The following is a 26,568-nucleotide window of genomic DNA, read 5'->3' as shown; positions in this document are numbered from 1 at the left end:
TGTATCTATTGCCATATTTATCTATCTCCTTGTTCTATATCACATTTTTCATTCCGTTTCTTCCTCTTAGATTCTATTGTCTTCTTCCTGAAGCACATTCTTTAGTAGTTTTCTCATTGAGGGTCTATATGTGAAAAACTAGACGATTTCCTACAAATTATTTTACTTTGCTTTTACTTTTGAATGACAGTGTAGCCAGTTAGAGAATTTTAGGCTGACATTTATTTTATCTCAGCATTTTAAAGATAGTATTCCATTGTATTTTGGCCTCCACTGTTGTTGATAAATTTGTTGTCTAAATGATGTTACTTTGTAGGTAATCTAATTTTTTTTTTCTGTTTCTGGATGCTGTTAAATTTTTTCTCCCTCTTTTCTTTGTTTTATGTTATACTACAAAATGTGCCGATATGGAGATAGTACAAATATATCTGTGTTTTTATGGATTGATTTACATTTTTATTGTGATAATTAATTGACAGTAAATTGCATATTTCAACTGGACAATTCAATGAAATCTTATGTCTGTATATACTGTTTGTAACCACTACCCTAGTAAAGACATAGGACATTTTCTTCACTTCAAGAAGTTCACTCATGCACCTTTCTTGTCAGTAATCTCCAGAGGTCACCAGATCTGATTTCTATCATCATAGGTTAGTTTTGCTTGTTTTTGAACTTCACACAGATGAAATCCTAGAGTATTTTGAAAAATTATTCTTAGTTTTTCTTGATTTCCAGTTTTATGATTCCTGTTTGCAATACGAACTATATGTAAGAAACAACAAAAATGTACAGTAGGATGTCATTTGTTTTAGAACAGGAGTTGACAAATTTTGTCTATAAAGAAACAGATAGCAAATATTTTAGGATTTATGGGCCACATGGTCTCTGTTGCATTCTTTCTGCTCAAGGGCTGAATGCAATAGGCTATGCCTATAATCTGCCAACCTCTAGTTTGGAATGCTGCTTGTTTACCTATTTTCCCATATAATGGTTATCATCTGCTTTTTTTTTCTTTTTCTAATTCAATTAAAATTTGCTTTATTCTCTTCCCAAATACAAGTTTATAAAGAGAAAATAAAATTTATATTCCTGTTTCACAAAGTTAATACCTAGGAAATTGCATAAGCCAGCATGAAAAAGTTCCCTAAAGTATGAAAAATTATACTACTTTCTAATAGAATTTGGGAAATAGGATGTAGTCAGAAAGTACACAAGAACAGACTCAAATTCTCATGAACATTGAAATTGATTTAAAAGATATTTGGGTGGTTAATATATTTATTATCATAATTAGTTTCTGCCTTTCTTAGTTTATTTTATCAATTATTCTTTTTGAAAGATACTTTACATCTCATTGGCCTTTGATTTGATGAAATCTTTGCAATTTCTGTTAGTAGTTATACCGGCAAAAAGGTTTTTCCAAAACTCGAGCAGGAAGCCTAATAAAACTATGGTTATGTCTGCCAAGAAAATTGGTCAGCACAGGTAGTGAGGCAGTGCATTCCCACCCGGGGTTTAAATTCACTGACGGATAATTTGTTCTATCAGTACATACCATCTAGCTTGCTCTATGGGGTGTTTGATTTTATCTCTCTGAGATTAGGGCCAGCAAATGTGCTAATTGTGACCTTATGTAACAACTTTAATAACTCAGGAAAAAATAAAGTTTCCTAATAAAAGATGATTCAGTCTTCCTCAGCCAGGCCACAGAATTTTATTATTTTGGAATAATCTCTATCTTTTGTAAACTCTAAATCATATTTAAGAGACACATTTATGTTTAGAGTAAGCGTTGCTGGGACCCTTTGCAATAAACTGAAAGAATTAGAGTCCAATAATGATCCATTTTCCAGAGTATTTTAATTTTTTTTCTTTTTTTCAGATCTGTTTTATAATTAATAGATTCCTGGGTTTGATTGCAGTTGGGAGGCTATGTCAGCCACTCTTTTGGCAAGGCATGGTTTTCCTAAAAGGCACATGTCTTGTTTTGCATGTGCTGGTTCAGGGTTCAAATAATCTTGTGTTAAAGGATGATGTCTGTCATTAACTGCAAGTGTAAGACTCAGCCCGCCAAAAGACCATTAAAATGAATATGTAAGAGAGAGATAATTTGGAAATTCAATTGAGGGTCCTGATCAACAACTAAATTTTAATGAACTGAACTCGAGTTATAGTTTGATAGTATAACATCTAGAAATCTGCTTATAAACTTTAAGATCTACAAAATAGCCAGAGCCCTGATCTTTAACTGAGTCCTCCCCTCACACAACAGATCTCTTCTGGCTGGAGCTCATGTTTTAGATATAACATTTTTTAAACATAAAGACATTTCCATATTTTAATGTATTACTTGACAATAAGTATTTTTTCATCTGTTATTTATAGGGAGGTGGGGGGGTTGCTAGAGATAAGACCAGGATAACACATCTTTGAGCTTTTCTTTGAATACCATCTTGCAACATGGATGATTACATAAATTTGAAACAAATACTATCCTGGAGCATTTTGTAGAGCAGATCCTGTTTGTACATTTAGAAACAAATATGTAAAAATATGTGCCTATGCAAGCTAGACGGTTTCTTTTCACACTGTGCAGTTTTTGTCATTTTCACAATGTGTATGTTTTGTTTTACAAATAAAACATATGAGGAGGCTATTCAACAATTGAAATAGAAAACCATATTTTTTCTTTTCTGAAATAGGTAGGTCTCTGGGTGGGAAAAATAGTGAAATGTTAGCTCTGGCTTTCCAAGGATCCACTGGAGGCTCTAAAGGCATCAATTTTGATAATCCACGTTGAAAAGTCACAAAATCATAATTTAATTACCCTTAAGATACATAGCTTCTCAACTTTAAAAAAATTAAAATCTATCTGCTTCCTTTCCTTTCACATATCAATACATATTTGATAAAAGAAAAAAGAAAAACCAAAACAAAACAACCTAACTAAAAAATTAAATTCTTAAGTCCAAGAAACGGAGTAGGAGTTCAAAATTACTCCTTCCACTGAATAGCATGCAAAGGTGCTATCTACATTTAACTTATACGTAAGAACCTCCCTATTTTTAGTATATCCCCTGAAGAGTTTGTTCTAATACTAGCATGTTCCCTCTCAATATGCAACAGGAAAATGGGAAGCCTGTCTGCAATGCCCTAAATGGATCACTTAATTAGATCTTGTTTGTTCCAAATTCTCTGGTTCTGTGCTAAACCCAAACTTGTGCTAAAAAGAAAGTACAGTAACAGAGATGCCATAATCACTTAGTATTAATCTTTTCTATTTCTCCATTTACCTCACTCTAGCAACTTTAATTTGAGAAAGAAAAGTCTGATACAGTAAAAAGTTAAATTAGACAGACACATACTGAAGTGACATTTTAATATAAATGTTTCTGTGACCTGCAAGTACTTTACTGCAAATCTGAAATGGCTATAAACACATGGATTTCATTAAAATAAAACTCATATTGCATTGTGTATTCTGAGGATTAATGATCTTCATAATGGTAGCTACTCTGTTTCATATTCTTCTGAGAGGCTCTTTATGTCTATTTGCTGATTTAATCCTCACACAACTCTCTAAGGTGGGTATCACGGTTTTCATCGTATAACTGTGAGTAGAAGGTCACTTGACTTGTTGGAAGCCCCACAACTGGTCTTACAGAGCTCCCAGTGCTATTAGATTTTTACAAGCAAGAAATTAAATCTTGTGAGGTTACCTGGGTGGTTTCTGCTCATATGAGTAGCTAGCAGAACAACTGAGAATAGCACCCAGGCCCTTTGAATTTCTGCCCGATACTCCTTCTGTTTCACACTTTGTATATTCACAGTTCTACTGCAGCACAAAAAGTAAATGGTCCCAAAAGCTGAACTGGAGGCAAAAGGTGAAATCTCAGGAGCCCCAAGTCTCAACTTGTAAACGTTTAAGTAAACTAGAAACTAGTATTAGTTATAAACTATAATGTAGATTCTTCTTAAATTCAATCAGAAGTATGCTTCAAATTAATAATGTTTTATCCAGTGGTTAATGAATAGGAGCCTGTACATTTTTTTTCCAATTTAATGAATAACAATGATTTTTAAATGAAAAAAATATATTTTTTTTCTTTCTCTACTTGGATGGCAACTTCTTGTGTTAAAAATAAGGAATAAACATATTCGTACTGCTGCAACCTCCATGCAAAATGTAGCTTAATTAAATTCACACTGTCAAAAGGCTCAAAGCTGGGTTCCTTCTATCCTGCTGTTACATAACCCTAGAACCCAGAACACTTACTGTATGTGGAGTACATCAGTGAGGAAAAAAGCAGACATGCTCTCATCATCCAAATGGGAAGACTAAAAACCTCTGTCCCCTATGAGTACCCTAATAGGTCAAAAACTTTCTAATAAAATCAAGTCAAACTCTTCATTTAAAGGTACAGGTGTTCTATTGCAAACTCATACTCTGGAGCCTGAATTGCTTTGAATTTCAGTTTTAGTCACATTTAGTATTTTTTGGCTAAGTATTAATGTCATATTAAAGATCAACATTTTTCACATACCCACTGTTGGTGAAATTGTGTTAGATATGGTTGTGCATTTTAACATCTGTTCATCTGACACAGATTCAAGGAAACCAACTTGCCTGTGAGAACATCTTGATTTAGAAAAAATGTAAGGTAGCAAAATACAGATAACTTACCTAGGGGTTAAGGTGTTGAAATTTAGCTTTTGTTAAAGGTTCCATCTAAAGTAATTTATTCCAAAATTAGCAAAGCTAAGCACTCCCATGCAGCAGACCCCTAATTAAGAACAGATCTAGTCTCAGTCAAACAGTGGAGAAATAACAGTACTAACAATTAGGGCCTATAGGAAAGCAATATTTTATAAGCACAGCCAGGTTAACAATTACCTCTGTCACTAGCAGTAACCATTGTGTACCCCTGTTCTGAGGCACTGGCTGCTTGTTTTTGTTTTTTGTTTTATGGAGTCTAGTTCTGTTGCCCAGGCTGGAGTGCAGTGGCATGATCTCAGCTCACTGCAACCTCCACCTCCTGGGTATAAGCGATTCTCCTGCCTCAGCCTCCAAGAAGCTGGGATTAAAGGCATCTGCCCGCCCAGCTAATTTTTTTATTTTTAGTAGAGACGGCGGGGTTTCACTGTATTGGCCAGGCTGGTCTCGAACTCCTGACCTCATGATCTGCCCACCTTGGCCTCCCAAAGTGCTGGGATTACAGGTGTGAGCCACTGCCCAGCCAGTGCTGGCTTCCTTTAAGCACTGATCAGAAGAGAGGTTTATTGACTCTTCCTCTGGCTTCTTGACTGACCTGGCATTTTTCTTACACTGGAACTTGTTTACTAAGGTATTAGAGGTTTTCATAAAAACACTGAAAGATTCTGGAAATGCTTAATAATTTGGTGACTATAGAGCAAATGAAAACTAAACACCATAACTCCAAAGAACAGCCCCATGATCATAAAATTTGATCACTTGACTTGTTGCACTTTACTTCATTTTTTTTGGTTTGCTTTAAGATGAAGAAACAAAACTGGTAGGTGAATTAGCCCATTTGTACCACATTTGTAGCATCCCTGAAAGGAATTAACATCTTCCTTAAGGCACTGGTACCTTGGTACAAATGCAGCTGCAATTACACTGAATTAAGTTACACTTTTCTGTTAGTTCTACTCCTATTTATGTCCTTGTAGAAAACTTTCATAAACAGCATATCTTTATATCTTTCACTTCATTATCTACATTTTCTAAATGGATAAACTAAGCGTCAGAGAAACAGGGATTTGTCAAAAGCCATATAACTAAAGAACGGTAAAAAACTTTCAGCAGGTTTTTCATTATTTTAAGTTCATTCCATGTCCATGAGTTTTGGATACAGTGTGAAAATTGATTATATTAATTCCATCATGCTTGTAGAAATTCAAACTTGCTCTTATTTACTCAGTCTATGGTCAGGACTCTGCTTCATACATAAAGGAGCAATTAGTTTTCAGAATAAATTTCTAAACAAAAACATAATAAATTCCTTACTTATTATTCCTTCCTTATTTTTGACATTGCCTGACTTCCTGACTTTTTTTTCTTTTTCTAACAGCTCTATTAAGGTATAATGGACACATAAAAATTGTATATGTTTATAGCAAATAACATGTTTTTAATCATATACATATATATATATGATACCATACACACACACACACACACACACACACACACATTCATGCCACGTTTTCTTTATCCATTCATTCATCCATGGGCACTTAGGTTAATTCCATATCTTGGCTATTGTAAATAAAGCCTGATGAACATGAGACTGCAAATATCTCTTCAACATACTTGTTTCATTTCTTTGGATATGTACCCAGCAATGAGACTGCTGGATTATATGGTAATTCTATTTTAAATTTTTTAAAGGAATCTCCATAATGTTTTTCATAATGGCTATACTAATTTACATTCCAACCAACAGTGTTCAAGGGTTCCCTTTTCTCCACATTTTCACCAATACTTGTTATCTTTTCTTTTTTTTTTTTCGTAATATTAATTCTAACAGGTAAGAGGTAATATCTCATTGTTGTTTTAATTTGCATTTTCTGATGATTTTCTTTTTCTTGCCTAATTTCTCTGACTATGCCTTCCAGTACTATGTGGTATGGAAGTGGTGAGAGTAGATATTCTTATCTTCTTCCTGATCCCAGAGAAAAATCTTTCAGCTTTGCAACACTGAGTTGATGTTAGCCCTGGCTTTATTACATATGGCTTTTATTATGTTAAGGTTGATTCTTTCTATATCTAATTTGTTGAATGTTATTATAAAAGGGTGCTGAATTTTGTCAATTTCTTTTGCATTTATTGAGATGATCATATGATTTTTATCCTTCATTTTGTTGATGTGGTGTATTACATTGATGACTTTTTCTTTTTCTTTTTTTGAGACAGAGTCTTACTCTGTCATGCAGGCTGAAGTGCAATGGTGCAATTATAGCTCACTGCAGCCTCCCGACTTAGCTGGGACCACAGGCATATGCCACCATGCCTGACTGTTGAAATTTTTTGTATAGATGGGGTCTCCCTATGTTGCCCAAGCTGGTCTTGAATTCCTGGGCTCAAGCAATCCTCATGCCTTTGCTTCCCAAAGTGCTGGATTACATGTGTGAGCCACTGTGTGCAGTCACATTGATGACTTTCATCTGTTAAAACTTCCTTGCATTTCAGGGATAAATCCACTTGATGATCATGTGTCATCCTTTTAAGGTATTGTTGAATTTGGTTTGCTAGTAGTTTCTTGAGGATTTTTGAATTTATGTTCATCAGAGATGTTAGCCTATAATTTTTTCTCTTGTAGTATCCTTTTCTGGCTTTGGCATCATAGTAATGTTGGCCTCAAAAAATGAATTTGAAAGTGTTCCCTCCTTTTAAGTTTCTTTGGAAGAGTTTGAGAAATAAAGGCATTAATTATTCTTTAAATGTTTGGTAGAATGTTGAAAAGTTTTTGATTATTGATTAATTCTCCTTAGTCATTATTGGTTTGTTCATATTTTCTACTTCTTTATAATTCAGTCTTAGATTGTATGTTTATAGAAAATTATCCATTTCTTCCAGGTTATTGAGATTGTTGGTATATAATTTTCATAGTACCCTCTTATGTGCTTGTAATCACTCACTAACAGAATATACTGAAGTTACCCTAACAAGAGGTAAAAAGATGTCACAGCTATAGAGGAGAACTAAATGTTAACTGCATCAAAGTCTACTTTCTAAAGTGAGGTGAAATAGTTCAATACCATCAAGGTATATCACAGCCAACTATGTTATCTGAGTTATTTTTTCAAAAAATCAGAACCACAAATCAAAAAGTATATTGAATATTTGCATATTTAGTAAAAAGAAATATATATTATCTCTTGTATTGATATTCTTCTATTAAGCACTGTAGTAACAAAATCAATTCTAAAACATGGCCTGGAAATCTAAAAAGTTAATGAACATGTTGAAGAAACTGCGTCTGTGTGTGTGTGTGTGTGCGCGTGTGTGTGTGTATGCGTGTGTGTGTGCGTGTGTGTGTGTGATGCATGTGCAAACAGGAGGGAAAAGAGAGGTTGGTGAATAGTTACAAAAACACAGGTGGATAGATCTAGTGTTCAGTAGCATATCGGGGTGACCATAGTTAACAATAATGTACATTTCAAAATAACTCAAATAGTGAAATTGGAATGTTCCTAACACAAAGACATAATAAGTGCTTGGTAATAGATATCCAGTTACCCTAATTTTATCATTATATATTGTTTGCTCGTGTCAAAATGTCACAAGCATACCACTCATATATATAGTGATTACTTCTCTCAGTAAATGATAAAAATGCAGGGGGACAAAAATCAATGAGGATATAGAAGATCCAGGCAGCACTGTGACCGTTACACCAAGTAACTGCAGAATATATGTTCTTTTTGATTGACTATTGAAAACAGCCGTGCACTATCCACCAAGAAAGACTATATACAAGGTCAAAAGCAAGTTGCGACACATTTCTATGTAATTCTAGTATAAAATATTTCAATCTGAACAATAAAATTAGAAGACATCAAAATGTGGAGATTGCAAGCAAATAGCGCTTATGGGAAAATTTGTAGCCTTAAATTTAGCTGATAGAATAGAAGAAATTCAATTATGTAAATGTCCATCTAAAGCTGAAGAAATAACAGCAGATTAAACTCAAAAGAAACAAGAATGAAGTAAATAATAAATAAAAGAGCAGAAATAAATGAGAACAGGTATAAAATAAAAGATGTAAATAAAGCCAAAGGTCGGTTTGATTAAAAGAGTGATATAAGTTAATCTATATAAATAATATAATAATAAGCCCTTAGGAAGATTTATATTACTACAAGGAATAGAGAAAATACAAACTAATCAATATGAAAGACGAAAGAGGGAATATCACTGTAGATTGTGCAGACACTAAAAGGGATGAAAAGGTGCTACTATAAACAAGTTTATGCCAATAGATTTAACAACTTAAAATGAAATAAATTAATTCTCTGAAAAGCACAACTTCTAAGCCAACACAATTGAAAATAAAAATTCAATAGTGCTATATCTGTTAAAGATATGAATGTCATTATGAGAAGTCTTCCCACAAAGAAGATTCCAAGCCAAGCTTTGTTTATTAACAAACTCTTCCAAATTTGAGGAAGAAATAATACCAATGTTGCCAAAACTCCTTCAGAAGAAAAAAAGAGGAAACATGTCCCAACTCATGACACCTTAATATTGATGCCTTATGTGAACACCAATTAAAATGAAAATTACAAATCAATATTCCTTATGAAGACAGACAGAAAAGATTGGAAAATTGAGCCCAGTGATGTATAAGAAGCGTAATACATCATGTTCAAGTGGGATTTATCCCAGATATAAATGGCTGATTTAACATTCAAAACCAATCATGCAATTTATCAAATTAATAAAAGAAAAAAACTTTATATATAGAAATTATTATTTTTATAGATGAAAAAATTTTGGCAAAGTATCATACCTGTTCACCATATATTTATTAACTAGTCATAATAAATATATTAGCAAATTACAAATAAAAGAGACTTTCTTCAATCTGATGAAAGATTTCTATTAAAAATTTATAGATAACATCATAATGTAAGATGTTGAATGTTCTCTACCCTTTGGGAACAAGGCAAAGATCTCCACTTTTTTCTGATCACTTTTACTGCTTTTATTCAAATGTTGCACTAGAAGTCCTAGTCAGTAGTCAGTACAATATGGCATGAAAAAATTAAAAGAAATAGAGATTGAAAAGAAAGACATAAAACTGTGTTTTCACTTTTAACAGAAAGTACAAAGCAATCTATAAACCACTAGGATAAAAGAATTTAGCAATATTGTTAGATATAAGATTATAATAAAAATTAAATTATATTTCTCTAAAACAGGAATGTAAAGCAGAACATAAAATTGTAAATAAGACCTTTTATAAGAGCACTGAACAAACTTGAATACTTAGGAATGAGTTTAACAACCTATTTAAATCTACTTACATTTTAGATTTAAAAGCCTCTACAATAAAAATAAAACTTTTAATTCTTTTCAGAGTAAGAAAGAATTATAAAAGACCTAAATAAATAGAACAAGATGCCATATTAATGGATAGGCATATTCTACATTATTATATGATTCTTCCCAAATTAAACTACAGCATCAGTACAATCAAATCAGAATGCCAGTGGGTTTGAGTGTATGTAAATTGATTAATTGATTCTAAAATTTATATGGAGATGCCAAAAACCTAGAGTAATAGCCAAGATAATCTTGGCATAGAAAAGCGAAGTTTTAGATCTTCTGCTACACTATTATAAGATTTACTACAAAGATTTACTATAGTGGTAAGACTATATGGTCGTGTCACAAGGACAAATATTTCAGTGGAACACAATAGAGTCCAGAAAGAGGCCCACACTTAAATGGCAACTTGATTTATGAGGAAGGCACTAATGGAATTTATTGAGGAAATGTTAGTCTTTTAAATAAGTGATGCTGAAGTATAGGAACCTGTATGGAAAAAATAAACCTTGATTCTTTTCTCATATAGCCACAAAAATCAATTCAAGATGGACCATAGACACAATGTAAAAGCAAAAACTATAAGGTTCTAGAAGAAAACACTGGGAAATATTTTCATAAGCTTGGGTAGCCAAAAACTACTTAAATGGCATATACAAAAGCACTAATTAGAAAAATAAAAAATAATGAATTGGATTTTATAAATACTAAAAACTCTGTCATTGAAAGACTTTACTGAGAAAATGAAAAGGCAATCCACAGACTGGAGGAAGGTACTAGCAACAGATACAACTGACAAAGGAGTTGACTCCAGAATACGTGACTTCTATAAAGCAGTAAGAAACAGACCAGAGGAGATTATCATAAATTATCTAGGTGGACCCAATGCAATCATGAGGATCCTTGTAAGTGAAAGAGGGAGGCAGGACAGTCAGAAAAGATACAACATCAGAAGCAGACTTCAGAGGGATTCAATCTCTGAATTTACAGATGGAATGGGGCTACAAGCCAAGGAATGTGGGCTGCCTGTAAACTGGAAAAGATAAGAAAATAGATTTATACTTGGAGCTTCTGAAAGAAATGCAGCCTTGCCAACATCTTAATTCCCATGAGACCCATTTTAAATAAAACAAAAAATTATATTTACAAAATAATAGTAATGGTCTGCTTTAAACCACTAAGTTTGTGGCACTTTGTTACAAAACAGAAAACTGTTATAACTTAGAATTTCAATTTCTAGATGGCTACCTTAAAGTAGCTGAAGATATATAGAACAGGGTTCTTGGAAATATGAAAATAGTAAAAACTTGGAACCAAATTCTCTTTCAATAGGAAAACAAAACAATTGCAGTTTATATTTTGGACTATTATGTGACAGTTAAAAGAATGAATTAGGTGTACATTTTTATTATTTAAAAATCCCAAATATACATATATATTTGAGATGTTTTGCTCTTTTTGCCCAGGCTAGAGTGCAGTGGCATGATCTCAGCTTACTGCAACCTCTGCCTCCTGGGAAGCTGGATTACAGTTGCCCACCACCATGGCCGGCTAATTTTTCTGTTTTTAATATGAACGGAGTTTCACCACTTTGGCCAGGCTGGTCTTGAACTCCTGACCTCAAATTATCTGCCCACCTTGTCTTCCCAAAGTGCTGGGATTATAGGCATGGCCCACCATGCCTGGCCTAAAAGTATATTCTTGAATGAAAAACAAGTACACAAAACATAATCAGTATGCATATTCACTTCCTATGGCCACTGTAACAAATTACTATACATTTACTGGCTTGAAAAACCAGACATTTATTCTCTTACAGTTCTCAAGGTCAGAACTAAAATCAAGGTATTGGCAGGGCTGGTTTTTTCCAGAATCTCTAAGGGAGAATTTGTTTCCTTGCCTTTTCTGGCTTCTGGAAGCCACCTTCATTCCTTGGCTCATGACTCATACCTTGTGCCATAGACCCTTTCTTTGTCTATTTCCATGGTCACGCTGTCTTCCTCAAATCTCCCATTGCTTGCCTTTTATAAGGACACATGTAGGGTCCACCTGAATAACCCAGATAATCTTCTCATCTGAAGACCTATAATATAACATTTACCCCTGCAATGTCCTTTTTGCTATGTAACATAACATTCACAAATTTTAGGGATTAGGATGCGGATGCTTTGGTGGGCCATTGTTTGGTCTACTACAGTGTGATACAATTTAGATAATTCTTGAAATGTATAGAATCAAGACAGAAATAGTTAATGGATATGAACACATTCAGGGAAGATGCAAAATAAAGGACTTTCTAAAATGGCAAAAAGAAAAATTAATGCCGATTTTCTGAAAAATGTCTAAGTTCCTTAATATTCTAGTGTCAGCAAGCAAAAACATGTAGCAATTGCAGGAGGGGCTTCATTCACTACTATATAGCAAAAACCACCAACTTCCCAGCCTATGACACTAGAATCCTTCATCATTTTCTAATTCCACCCAATAGATCAATTCTACACATGTCACTTACAACATACCTATTTGCAGTTATAACTCTCCATATTAGAGTTCAATCATTAAATAGAAACTGATGACTTATTTTTTAACCAAATGTAGCTTATAAACTTGAAGGAAAAAATACAAAGTAAGATTTTGAAGAGAACAGAAAACAGAGCAATTTCAGAAAACCAAGTGGAAGGACTCATGGTCTGTTTTAGGAGAGCTACCATTTGAATGAGTTAAGAGTGTAGGGAAGTTCGAGGAAGGTGAAAAAGGTATGAGAATGGGAAATATTACATCACAAGCATTGCAACATTATAAGGTATAAGATGGGTTCAGTTGACTAGCTTCATTACTGGAAGATTTTAGGAGGCCAAAGTTTAGCTCAGGACTCCTGCACTGTGTATTCTAACTCTTTTGGAATGGATTGGGCCTGGCTTTGATCTCTGGCTCCTCAAGGTTAGGAACCTGCTGCGCTGGAAGGGCCAAGGTACTCCTAGACAGCTGGTCACAACACTCCAATGGGTGGTGCCAGCCAAAATACTTTGTAGGGTGGTGGCAGCAGGATCTCTCTTTGTTCACATGTGCCAGCAGCAGAGGCAGTGGCAGCGCAGTGAGGTGCATGCTTGTTGGTTGCAGCAGGGAGCTAGCAGGTGCTGCAATGCCAGCCTCTGTGTAGCAGCAGTATGGCTGGGGGTGTAGGGACTTTGTTTGCACCAGTGGTGGTGTCAGCAGAGGAGCAGAGCACTGGTGGGCGCAGGACTGTATGCGTCCTCTGTGCATGTTTGTGCCGGCAGCAGTGGCCACTTTGTGCTTGAGACCGGGGATCTGCTGTTCTCTGTGCCTAGTTTTGCAACAGCAGCCCCAGTGCAGAAATGGGGCACTGACAGGCAGGTCTTGTGGGCTCTGTGCCTGCGAACACTCTGACAACAAAGGCCATGTGGCAGGGAAGGTGATCAACTCAACCTTCATCCTCTTTCCCCTCCCTGGAGATTGGGAGGTAGGACTGAAAGTTCCAACCTTCTAATTACATGGTTGGCTCTTCTGGCAACCAAGCTGCCTCCGTCCAGAGGTTATCTTGGAGCCTTCAGCCAACAGTCACCTCATTAGCATACAAAAAGACATTTATCACTTGAAATTCCAAGGGTTTTAGGAGTCGTGTGCCAGGAGCCAAGGACAGAGATCAAATATGTATTTCTTATTATATTACAATATCAGAGGCATACAACATATTGTTTTGATAAACATATACATTGTGAAGTGATTACTGCAATCAAGCTAATTAATCTATCCAGTCCCTCATATAGTTGTGTGTGTGTGTGTGTGTGTGCACGCGCACACACGCGCGTGCATGTGCAGTAAGGACAGTTAAGGTAACGTCTTCTCAAATTTCAAGTATACAATATGATATTATAGTTACTGTGTTGTACATTGGATCTCCAGATCTTATTTGTCTTATAAATGAAAGTAAATGCATCCTTTGAAAAATATTTCCCCATTTCCTCATCCTCCCAGCCCCAGGCAACTACCTAGCTACTTTCTTTCTATGAGTTTGACTATTTTAGATTCCACATAAAACTGAGACTATGCAGTATTTGTCTCTCTGTGTCTGGCTTATTTCACTTAGCATAGTGTCTTCTAGGTTCATCATGTTGTTGCAAATGGCAGGATTTCCTTCTCAGGCTGAATAAGATTCATTATATATAGTACATATTATATACAAATATATAATGGAATAATATTCAGCCATATATATAATAATAGTATATACACACACCACGTTTTTCATCTATATGCATCTATGAACATTTCAGTTGTTTCCACATCTTGGTTATTGTGATTTCAACCTGAAATAATTGAAAGAATCAGAATCCAGTTTAGAGAGGTTATTCGAGTGGAAAAACTAGGATATAGCCTTCCAAGAGATACAGACTCAAGAGAAATGAGGTCAGTGTGTCAAAGTTAAAAGTTAAGGTTTTGCTTATGTGGGGGGTGCCAGGAATAAAACTTAACAGGGCTACATGGTTGTTTTTTGTTTGTTTGTTTGTTTGTTTTTAACAGAGTTTCACTCTTGTCACCCAGGCTGGAGTGCAATGGTGTGATCTGGGCTCACTGCAACCTCTGCCTCCTGTGTTCAAGCAATTCTCATCCCTCAGCCTCCCCGTTAGCTGAAATTACAGCACCTGCCACCATGTCCAGCTAATTTTTTTTTTGTATTTTTAATAGGGCCACGGTTTCACCCTGTTGGCCAGGCTGGTCTAGAACTCCGGACCTCAGGTGATCTGCCTGCCTCAGTCTCCCAAAGTGCTGGAATTACAGGTGTGAGCTGCCACCACATCTGGCCAGTTACATTTTCTATACAAGGCTGACCTGAATGGATTGTATCATCAGGAACCTGAGCCTTATGCCTTCTGGATGAGTTCAGCCAATAGGAGCCCTGGCAGATCAGAGAGAGGGCGCTAAGAAAGAGCTGTATTTTTTCCCTTGCTGTCTTTCTAAGACTCACCTGGGATTAACTGTATTAGTCCATATATAGTCACTGCTAGACTCAAACAAGGAGAGAAAGATACAATTCTTCTTAAGTTCCCATAACATCCCCTTTTTTCTTTGCTTTGGGGTTAGAAATGGTGACATTCCTACTGCAGCTGGACCCAGATTCCTACACTCTTACATACAATTCCCCTAATCCCCTCTGATCTCTTTTTTCTTTTGTTTCTTTGAGATGGAGTTTCGCTCTTTTTGCCCAGGCTGGAGTGCAATGGGCGATCTCAGCTCACCACAAGCCTTCAAAATGCTGGGATTACAGGTGTGAGGCACTGCGCCCAGCCCACCTCTCATCTTTATAAATCACCTCTAAATGGATAAACTCTTTGCATTATCTTAATTTGAGACTGCTGTTGCTTCCATCTTGTCACTTGACTGATACAGAAGGTCAGCATATTAATTACGCTTACATTCTTTAAAGTTCAAAATAAAAATTTAAATACTCCTAAAGATATGGGATAATTGACAGATGATTGTGTTTTACATAACAAGTGATGTACTGTCAGTAAGATATGTTACTTAGAAGTATTCATATTTTGCTGCCATTGCTAAATGAACTCAATTCAATCAATGAAGTAGAATAATTCAGCCAGTTTTAATGAAGAGAAAACATCTGTATTGGTGTCATTCTTGATTTCCAAGCATACAGTAGGCACATTGCAAGGTATCCTCCATCACCACATCTAGTCCTCACAAGACATTGCAAAGTAGGTGTTTTTAAACTGAGAAAACTGTACCTGAGAGAAAGTAACTTGCCTAAGTTTACGGAGCTATTAAGTATACGAGCTAGGATGTGAATCCAGGTCCATGAGCCTCTCAGTCATGTTCTTTCCACTACATCATGCTGCCTCCCAAGTAGACAAGTGCCTTCTCCATGGAAATATGGGATCCTGAGCTGCCCGGATATTTTGATATTGTGCATTAAAAGCCAGTTTGATGTAGGTATTGGGAAGTATTTAATTCATTATAATCATGTTGTTTTTCTTCAAATATTTTCCTATTTTTTGATTATTTGCCTTGATCCAATGTGAGGGAACATTTGGAAGTGTCATACTAGAGTGTCAACATCACAGCTAAATGTTAGGCTTTATGACGTAAATATTTACAAAGTATGTGCCAGATCACCAGAGTAACCATCCAGTTCACGTCTTGGTTTTGGAATCACTCACTGTACTAACAACAGAGGAACAAAGTTGAACAAAATTTCAATTTCTGATGGCAGCACAACATGGCCCAGCAGTTTTTGCCCCCTTTCGCTTTCCATGTGCTTACCTTTCTTGATCAGAATATAATTGGTAATAACACTGTGATGCCCAGTCCCAGTGCCTCAGAATTTGCATCTACAATGTACAAGTCTCTTCTTGTAATCTATGAGGGCTGGTTTTAATCTTGTCATGCTTTAATTCTATACTGACCACCTTCAGAGACTAAGAAATAGCCCGCCATTTTTTCCCAGCAGAAAATAAGAAAAGTAGTCACATACTTGATTGAAAAACTAAAACCTCTAACAGTTCAGTTCTTTCTCCAAGTAAGAGGAGACTGCTGGCAAAGAACTAGTCCACAAGATACTTTTTTCCAGAAACTCTCACTTCATTATCCCTGTTAAAGAGTTTAAATTGCTGACTTCCTCTTTCTTTGGTATGTCTTTTTAATTCTGTCAGTGATGTTCTATAGAAAAGCTCAGTGTCCAAACCGCAGAATTTATTAAAAAGTAGTTGAAAACAATGCAAACTCTAGCCACCTACTAAAATTAGAGATTATTTTTTAAATTCCCTTTCTGATTTATCGCAACCCTATAATCTAAAGCATTACGGAACATCTCAAAGAGATATAATTTCAATAAAAGCATATTTTGTGGCAGTTTCTCTCAATTTTTCTTATCTGACACATACAATTTTGCAGAATATTTCCTTAAACTGTCAAACACATAAAGAGGGCATTGCTCCTCTTGAAGAATTTTTAATTTTTCTTTTGTTTTGATGGATATTGTTATTATTTCTATTGTTATACCTTCTTTCTAAATGAGTCTTGGTTTTTCTTTCCTGAGAGTGGCCATAAGCTCTAGCCCCTGCCCTAACTGGAAATTCAAGGGATTTGGTTGTAGATGTTTACAGTGTGTCTTAAATGGGATACTTCTTTACCCTGGCAGAAGGCCTAATACCCAAGTGACCTGAGGCCAGTGTCCCTTTCACAAGAATTTTATTTACACTGGCAGACGCCCTTGTGACTCTTGTCCGACCTGGGTCCAGTTTGTTCCTACCAAGGTAGCTACTCTCTAAAAAGAACCCGTACTGCAAAGAAGGTTAGGATCAGGAATGCATGTTTCAAGTGAGACACAATGAGGAAATGAACTGAAATGTATGAAACAGAAGACCGTTATCACTTACACGTCATGGAGCACACTTAGGGGAACTGATGGGAGCCTGATGGGGAAATCCTGAGGCAGCAGGGAGTTCAGCCAGAGAGTGGTGGCAGGTAGAAGGAAAAAGAACAAATAAGGGAGAGGAGAAAAAAAAAGGAGAGGGAGATAGCAGAGGGAGGGGGACAGAGAGAACCTGTGGGACTATGTCTTTATTAAGATCCATGGGCATGATCCCGTAGGCTTTCTCTTAGAAGTTGTGAATTGGCCAGTTTAAAGAAAACTCACACAAAGAGAGGGCCTTATTTAAGTGACCCTGGTGTTGACCATTAAAGTTTTATTGTGGTCAGCATCTATGATGTGTTTGGGGTCACTGATATGAGGAACAAGGAGGCTATATCATAAGCAACCACACAGGAAGGAAAAGATTTAACTAGGTCAAGGGTGATAGGGCACAACAGAGTTTCAAACAACTTACAGCAGCCTAAAAATGGGTGAAAATGTAGCAAGAATATTAGCCAAATTTATGACACACACATTTAGTATGTAAATCGTCTGCTGGGGCTGCCTTAAGGTCATCACCTTTCTTATATACTTATATGCATATATTTCATATTTTAGATCATGATTTTAAAGCAGCCTCAACAGGGGATTACATACTGTTTGTATGCATTTCCAGAACTTTATTATATAAGCTTCCAAGATAAAATAGACTGTATTTGAACAGCTCATGAAAAAACATTGCAAGAAAATTATTACAAATTTGTAAACATGCATATTTCATGATTTTGTTCTACTTTGTTTCATTTCAAGGAAAATCCTCTCTTGTTTCTGTTGCTTTATTGACATGATTTTAAAAATATTTTATAAAACTGATTAAGATAGTTCACTGCTGCAGGTGTTACCCTTATACAGTGAACTGTTAATAACATCATCATTCACACTTGCAAAATGATTCAGCATCTGGTTCAAAGTTCCCTCTTCTAGAGGACCTAATAGCTGCTAGAGAAGTATTCATGGGGAAAACAAGCAATATTGCTGGTGATATAGTGGTCATGGAATATTGGCTGTTTCCTTCTCAACTTCTCTTTGCTTAACTGCAGAAGCCTTGTTAAAGTGTCAGTGGTGGAGATCATGATAAGAGATTGCACTTCTATAGCCCCTTTCAGGTCACATAGTGTTATTTTGAGCATTAATTAGCAAAGTCACAAGAATAGTCAGAAGAAGGGGAAGGGGCATGGATATGAAACCCACCCCAGAGCAAGACTCAAAGCAGCAGTTTACATCAGGAAGCAAAGAACATTGTGTCTAATTAGAACTTCAGGGGTAATTTCAAAAGACCTGGTGTAATTACCTGAGCGGGAAGTGAGCCAGGTGGAGGGTAACACTTCTATTCAGGAGAAAAAGTTCTATTTATATTCCTGGGCCCCTTCAACTATAATTCTAAGTGCCCATGAAGGAAAGTAAGATTTCTACCTTTCAAAATGTTGTATTAAGTATATTTTAAGGTTTCATGAGCCATTATTTTTACTGGAACTTTTACATCATTAAACAACAAATGACCTGTTAATCCAATATTAAATTTAGTCCCATTTTGAGTTAAAGGTACACACTCTGAAATCTCCATTCCAGGGATCTTGCCTTAAGGTTTTTGAAAGCTATCTGACTAAGAAGTGATCACGTTAATCATGTTTTAACAAGCACATATATTCTAAACGGCTTTCAAACTTTTAAGAACGCAGACTGTAGAAAACTATAGTATTAAATAATGGCAAGTGTAATTTAAAATGCAGAAATATCCCAATTTCCCTTGGTTTATGATAAAAAATATAATATTCTTGAAGAGAATGAAAAAAATGAATGTGGAATAAGTGATTAGTTTCAACTTTGAGCAGCCATGCAGTCAGGGTAACATGAACACATTTAACATTTTACCTAGGAGACACAGATGTAATATCTCCCATGCATGTGTTTAAAAAAAGAAAGCTTGCTTTGAAATGCAATGGAACCATGCTGAGAAGCAATAAAATGTTAGGTTTCTTTATGATCAGCACATAAGCTGTTTTTAAATTCTTCTAGGGAATTTTTTCATACCGTAAGACTAAGGACAACAATTAGCCCATTAGTATGTTTTGCAATGTAGCTGCCTATTGCTTTTATATTAAAGGTGAGAATTATACAGCTCTCTACTTTTATTTTTGAGATTCCCTAACAGGATGTGGTCACCCGTGATGTGAGTTTTCCCATACTGCCTTGCCAATGATTTTAACTTGACACTTGGTCAAGGCCACGGGACGTACCATTCTCTTGGGAATAGAGAAACCTACTTTGTCTACTAGAGGTGGTGCTTACTACATGGGGCAGATTTACATATGAACTACTATTGTCTACTAGTCACTGAAAGTCTACGCTAATCTGAAGTTGAAAACATAGTTGTCCTGAAGAATGAACAAGGAGAACGAGGAGATCTGTCACCAAATGTGCATCTCACTAACCAGTAGCAAGTATTTAGGCCCTGCAATAAGAACCAGTATCATGGCTGGGAATGTAGTGAAGAATTCGAAGGGAAGGTGGGTTAGTTTTGGTAATGAAGTGTCATGACACAATGACAAGGTAAGAAATCAGAAAGTCAGATGTATGTTTTATAGTTATTCTGCTTTCTCTTAGCATGTCTTTGATTTAAAAATTCATAGAAGGGACATTTCTGGGATTGACCTTTGTTTTCTTCAAACCCCTACAGGCCTCTGCTCTACCAGCTGAGCTATCGAAAGATGTTGTGGACCTTTATTTTCAAGATTCTCTCAACTACAGACTCTTTCTCTGCCTTGGACAAATATCACTGCATGCAGAGAGATAGGCAGGAGCAAAGTTTGCAGGGTTCACTTCCAAGCACCACCCAATTTCCCAAGTCTAAGTCATTTGAGTCTGCAGAAGTCTACCTGATTCTGTGAGTTTCTGTTTGATCTCCAGTTCCTTGTGCTGCTGCTCATGTACAGGGTTGACTCCCAGGAAAGTTCCCACCATTGACTTCTCAGTTGTCATAGAAAAGAGCATATGGGAGGCAGAGAAAGGAAGGAACTCAAGAAGTGGTTCAAAACACTGGGTCAATGGTCATCTCAGGTTTTCATAAAACCAACTCTTGCATCCTTAGACAGGCAAAATGTAAACAGTTCTTACTGTGGCCAGGGCTTAGAATGGATGAGAGTATAGAAAGTGGACATTCTATTTACCTGAATGCTGAGCCTTTTCTTTAAACCAAGACCTTTGGCTTAGAATTTCAGCCTGTAATTACCCTTTCTCTTAACTGTTATTAAAGCTTCTATTGATCTGCCATTGAGTATGTAATAGCATTTCACTAAAATCAGAGTATCTGGGAATGATTAGAAGTATTTACTGGAAATCTAATTTGGCTAAAAGCAAAGCATCTGGCCAGTCCCTGATTTCCTTCACTTAAGATTTCTTGTCCCCAAAGGTAGAGAAAGTACAATGATCTTAAGTTAATGTTTAGATCCTCTTTTTGGTAGGCTGGGATAATATGACCATGTAATCTTTAGTAACTTGATAATGAGGGGACAGAAAGGCTACGCATAATTAAGTGGAGTACCTTAGATATCAGGAGGGTAAGAGCAAAAAGTCAAAACAAACACACAAGTGCACATGGAAAAGGGATAATTCTAGGCCAGGTGCAGTGGCTCATGCCTATAATCCCAACGATTTGGGAGGCTAAGGCAGGAGGATTGCTGGAGGCCAGGAGATTGAGACCAACCTGGGCAACATAGTGAGACCCCATGTCTACTAAAAAACACAGGGAATGGGACCAATTCTATGGCCTAAAAAAACTCAAAAAGAAAACTGGCAGACAATAGTGGAAAGATATCCAAAATTAAATATTATTTTTTCATACCTGATTTCAATGAAAAAAGTAGAGATGTGTAAAGCTGAAGAATTTCTCTGGTAAGTTCAGGCTAGAAAAAGGGTTGTGTACAAAAAGTGACGAGGAGGGCCTCCAACCAGGAAGACTTTAGAAGCAGCATAAACTTTTAAGAGAGTGTCGGGCTAAATTCAGGAATGTGCTGAAGCATTGGAAAGTTAAACATACCATAGGAGAATTCTTTTAAAACATACATTATTTTCAGAGCTGGAACAAGCTCTATAAGACAAAGATGTTTTATTTTGGATCATAGCAATATAAGGCCATCAATTTTGTTACAGATGTGAAAATCATGACCCAGAGTACAAAGAGACAATCAAGAACTCATAGCTAATAAACGCAAAAGCCTCGGCCACATCCCAGTTCTCCTGAATGCATATCCTGTGCTCTCCTAACCACCGAAGCACATCTCACCAGGTGACTTAAGATATGTTTAAGGTGCTCTCTTTCGGGATCAAAAACCACTAAACAAGAGCTGGATAGGGGAGGCCTGGCTTAAGAGCAGCATGCTTAAAAATAGCTTAGCTTTTTTGGCAGGCTTATTATTCTCTCATTTCATCCTTTGCTTAATATCATGTAAATAATTTTTGGCTACATTTGTTTGTTAGTCGGTTTGGGCTTCCATAATGAAATACCATAGGCTATGTGGCTTTTCAACAATGGGAATTTGGTTTCTCCCAGTTCTGGAGCTCAAGGTGCAAGCCACTTGAGTTCCTGGTGAAGGACTCCTCCTGGCCTCCTTCCTGCTGCCTCCTCATATCATAGACACAGAGGGAAGCAAACTCTCTGGTGTCTCTTCTCAAAAGGGAATTAATGCCATCATGGGGTCCTCACCCTCATGACTTCATCTAAACCTAATTACCTCCCAGAGGCCTGTCTCTAAAAATAGTCACATTTGGGGTTAGGGTTTCAACATATGAATCTGTTGAATTTGTATGTTGGGGGACACAACCCAGTCCATAACAACATGTTGTAATATATTTTGATGGGACAACCTCAGGAACACTGTGTTCATTTATGGATACATTTAAGGCAAAGAAAGGCTACTAACCTCACTCAGAAGAGAGGAATCAGAATGAAAAAAATTTGACACCATGTCATCTTGTGACATGGTAATTGCCCCATAAACTGCATACCTCGACTTTCCATCAAAACTGCTCTCTGTAACCCTAATGTGACAGGCAAGCAGTCCAAACCTACGCCATTTTGGCCCCTGTGCCATTTTAAGAGAAACTAAGACTTGTAATAAGTAACTAAGGTCTGTAATTTCCACCCTACTCAGACAATTTGTAAACTAACACTTATCTTGACTTCTGTGAACTACTTAAGTAACAATCGGAATGTCCAAAGTCCCCTGGCCCTTAGAATGCCCCAAGCCCCTCACCCTCACCCTGCCCAGGAGGTGGTTTACAAAACGTCCAAAGTCCACTGGCCTTCGGAATGTCCAAAGCCCCTCGCACTCACCCCCGCCCAAGAGGTTGTTTATTGGCATAAAAGGTCTTGACACCCTCCTTTCGGGGCTGCAGGTTAGAGAGACGCGAGTCCAACGTGGCCACCGGCAACAAAGACCCTGTAATTTGGCCTAGTCTTTGTCTCGGAGGTGATTTCATGCTCGCTGGGTTACAACAATCTATGCAAGATTTAAAGCAGGAGTTGTCCAGTCAAGTATTTATAGTACCCAGACCACAAATATAAATACCTGAAATGGAATAGAAGCAGAAAAATATTTCCCTAGCATTAGGGAGAAAATCCCTAATGTAATGTAATGTAATGTAAGCTTGAGGATAAAGAAAACCTGATAGTCGATCTCAGAAAATTCGGCACAATAGGGAACGAGTGAGGCAGGAAGTATGCTCTTTTAGAGGTGATATTTGAACAGAGCTCTAAATGAAATAAGAGAGTCAATGAGAAAATACATGGAGAAAATTTCTGGAGGAGGAAACAAATGTTTTCTGGAGGAGGAACCAAGTATAAAGGTGTGGTCTGGGAACAGGGAAGTAAGCAAATAAGAGGGTACTAAGTATTCAAAATTGATAGATAATTATAACAAAAACTTCATTTGAAGCAAATCTATGACTAAAACCCCCAAATTCTCAAAGCAGAAACCCTAGTTGAGGGCAGATCATAGGGTACTGAGTTTCATAGAGCAAAGATAAAAAATGTTAGAATTAAATATAGTCAATTCATTTTTATTACTTACAGACTCTCAATGTGACAAAACTGTAAACTGATATATATATATATATATATACACATTTGTATGATAAAATGTGTAGAATTTTTAATAAAGAGTATAATAATTTCCTGACAAATTCTTTACCTTTTCAAAATTTGGGGTAAAGAATTCTTTTGGATGCTTTTATTTAGAGATACCTAAATTCCCATAGTCATTATTTCTTTGTCCCTTTTCATATGCCATAAGAGTGTAGATTGATACAAATATTCTGGCAAGCTATTAGGTTTTAGTGTATAAAGAGCTTTGAAAAAGTCCAAGCCATTAGATACAATGATTCTACTTCTAGGAATCCATCCTAAGGAAACAAACAAATGCAGACAAAGATTTATGTGTAGGGATATTCACAATAGCTCTATTTATAATAGTGAAAAATTAGCAAACAACTTAAAAGTTCAATGACAGAAATTACCATAAATCCATATTAGGAAATATTTTGTAACCATTGTAAAGTGTGATTTCAAAGATTTTTTAATAAGGAGGCATTCTAATGAGCTAAAATAAATAGGAACATCATTAAAATATATATATATATATAAAATATACAAAAGATGTGTATGTTTATACATATAGAGAAAAGACTGAAATATACACCAAATAGCTGAATAGTAGAGGGACAAGTAAAATCTATTTTCTTTACTCTTCTTCCCCAAATCTTCTCCAGTGACAACACATTATTTCTACATATAAAAACAATTTTTTTGAAAAGTGTCAACATTTGGCTGTCCTTGGGTAGTTTCCCTCTGATGGTGGGAAGTTGGCTATTTCTTTTAAGTATTCAAGTCCTCTCCAAAAGATATTATCCTGTATACATTTGTCTAGCTGATGTCTGGGCCCAGGGATGTGCTTGACTTTGTCTGTCAGCTATGATTGCAGTTTCCCATGTGTTTCTCTAGCTCTGGCTTCGAAAATATCTGTGACTTCCTGCATAAAGACCTAACTTTCCCATCTTGGTCATCTAAAAATTTTTCCTCTGCTCTGCCTCTTTCTTAGCTCTACCTTTCTATAGCTGCCACTATTTGTGCCCAAGCATTACAGAGATTAACAAAAGGATCGATGACTGCACATTGTGGAAGTACAAGCCATCCAGGCTAAGAATTTAGATTTTAAAACTCTTAGGTCCAAACTAGAGTTCCACACAGTGTATTCCACCGTTTATAGGAGATGCTCTTTCAAACAAATATTTCTTTGGTAAAATACATTTTAGTAATGCTTACACAGTATGTCCTCTTCTTAAAGATCCATAATGCATATTAAAATGTTAAAATTTCTAAGATGTACTGTACTATAAAAAGTGATTTTTGTCTACCCAATATGCTGTGGTCTGAATGTATGTGCCCCCTCCCCAACAAATTCATGTGTTTAAGCCTTTATAAAAGACACTAGAGAGAACCTTTTTGTTCTTCCACCATGTGAGGACATAAAGAAAACCATCATCTGTGAGGAATAGGTCCTTACCAGACACTAAATCTGTTGGCACATCTTGGACTTCCCAGCCTCCAGAACCATGAGCAAGAGTACCCAGTATAAGATACTTTGTTACAGCAGTCCAATAGACTAAGACACCCAATATGTACCAAGCTTAATGAGAGAAAGCTTTTTTCTTTGTTTTTCTTCACGTATTTTCCTTTAACATTCTTTGGAACTGGAGTTTCATGGAACTCTCATTATGAAGCAGAGGATTAGGTAAATTTGAGAATGACAAAGGCATAAGGGAATGTTTTGGAAAACAGAACCCTTATGGAAATGTTTTCAAAATTATTAAGACTAAAACCTTTCATACTGACAGTGAAAAGTGCAACCATGATCTGACTCAATGTTTCCCTTCCACTTTTTTTGGAAACTTAATTCTCATCAGGATCGAATCGTATCTGCTTATGTACTCATAGGCCCAACATATAGACTGAGAATGATTCTGTTCATTTCAGTGAGTTTGATGGCGCTGTGTCTTGGTGGAAGGAAACTCTGGGTTAAATTATAACCTCATTTTCTCTGTGTGCCTAAATTACTAATAGAATAATACAGTAATTTAACATTTGTTAATAAGTGAATTGAAAAAAATATATTTTTCTCTATCATCTTGACTACAGCAAGAAGGATACAGACTCCATTTTATTTTTGTGTTAATTTTCACCAAAAAAGACCTTTAAAGTGGTTTTCATTTTTACACTTGTTAAAAAAAAAAAAAAGCTGACCATTGTTATCCCCATTTTCTATTAAAAAGCAAAGCGATTACGTGATGCTCCCAGGATCATGAGGCTATGCTTTGTCTTCATCCAAGCTATCTTGGCTCTTGGATTTTGGAAAGGAAGAAATGGAGGTGGTTATCTGAGGTGACAGAACTTGGAGAATGGCCAGCCACCAGCCTCTGGAAAATAGCTCATTCCCAGTTACCCTGACTGTGTCCACTCCGGTTGTCCATGGGAGCCCAAAGTCATTTAGTCAGTCATGGAAGATATGGAATTCAAACCCAGTTTTCCAAGATCTCTTTTGTTCTGCTGTCCTTGGAACTGGTATTTGAACAATGTTGTTTTTTTAAATCAAGATTTATTATTCTGTCATAAATGAAACCAAAACAGGCCCAATATAAGTATGAAGTTAGCCATGGCCAGGATCTCCCCTCTCCATGTGGCACCCACAAGCACCCCTTCTTTACAGTCAGAGATGCAGGACACAACCCTCAAGATTTCTCAGACTCCTTTGGCAATTTGCAGCTTCTGAACAGGATGCTTCCTTTTGCCTTTCTCATTAGGATGCTTGAATGATCTCTTGAATGAGTTGAGACTTCACAAAAAATAGGAATAACCAGTGTCTTCTGGTCACTTCTGCCTTCAAACCTTCCAAAATTTCTTAGGGAATTTAAAAGCTTAAAATTAGGGTGACAAAAAATATGGGAGAATATGCCAGACCAAATGGTAATAACAATAATCATACCTACCATT

The sequence above is a fragment of the Callithrix jacchus genome, chromosome 1, assembly GCF_049354715.1.
Source record: "Callithrix jacchus isolate 240 chromosome 1, calJac240_pri, whole genome shotgun sequence".
NCBI classification, from domain to species: Eukaryota; Metazoa; Chordata; class Mammalia; order Primates; family Cebidae; genus Callithrix; species Callithrix jacchus.
This window is presented reverse-complemented; position numbering follows the sequence as displayed.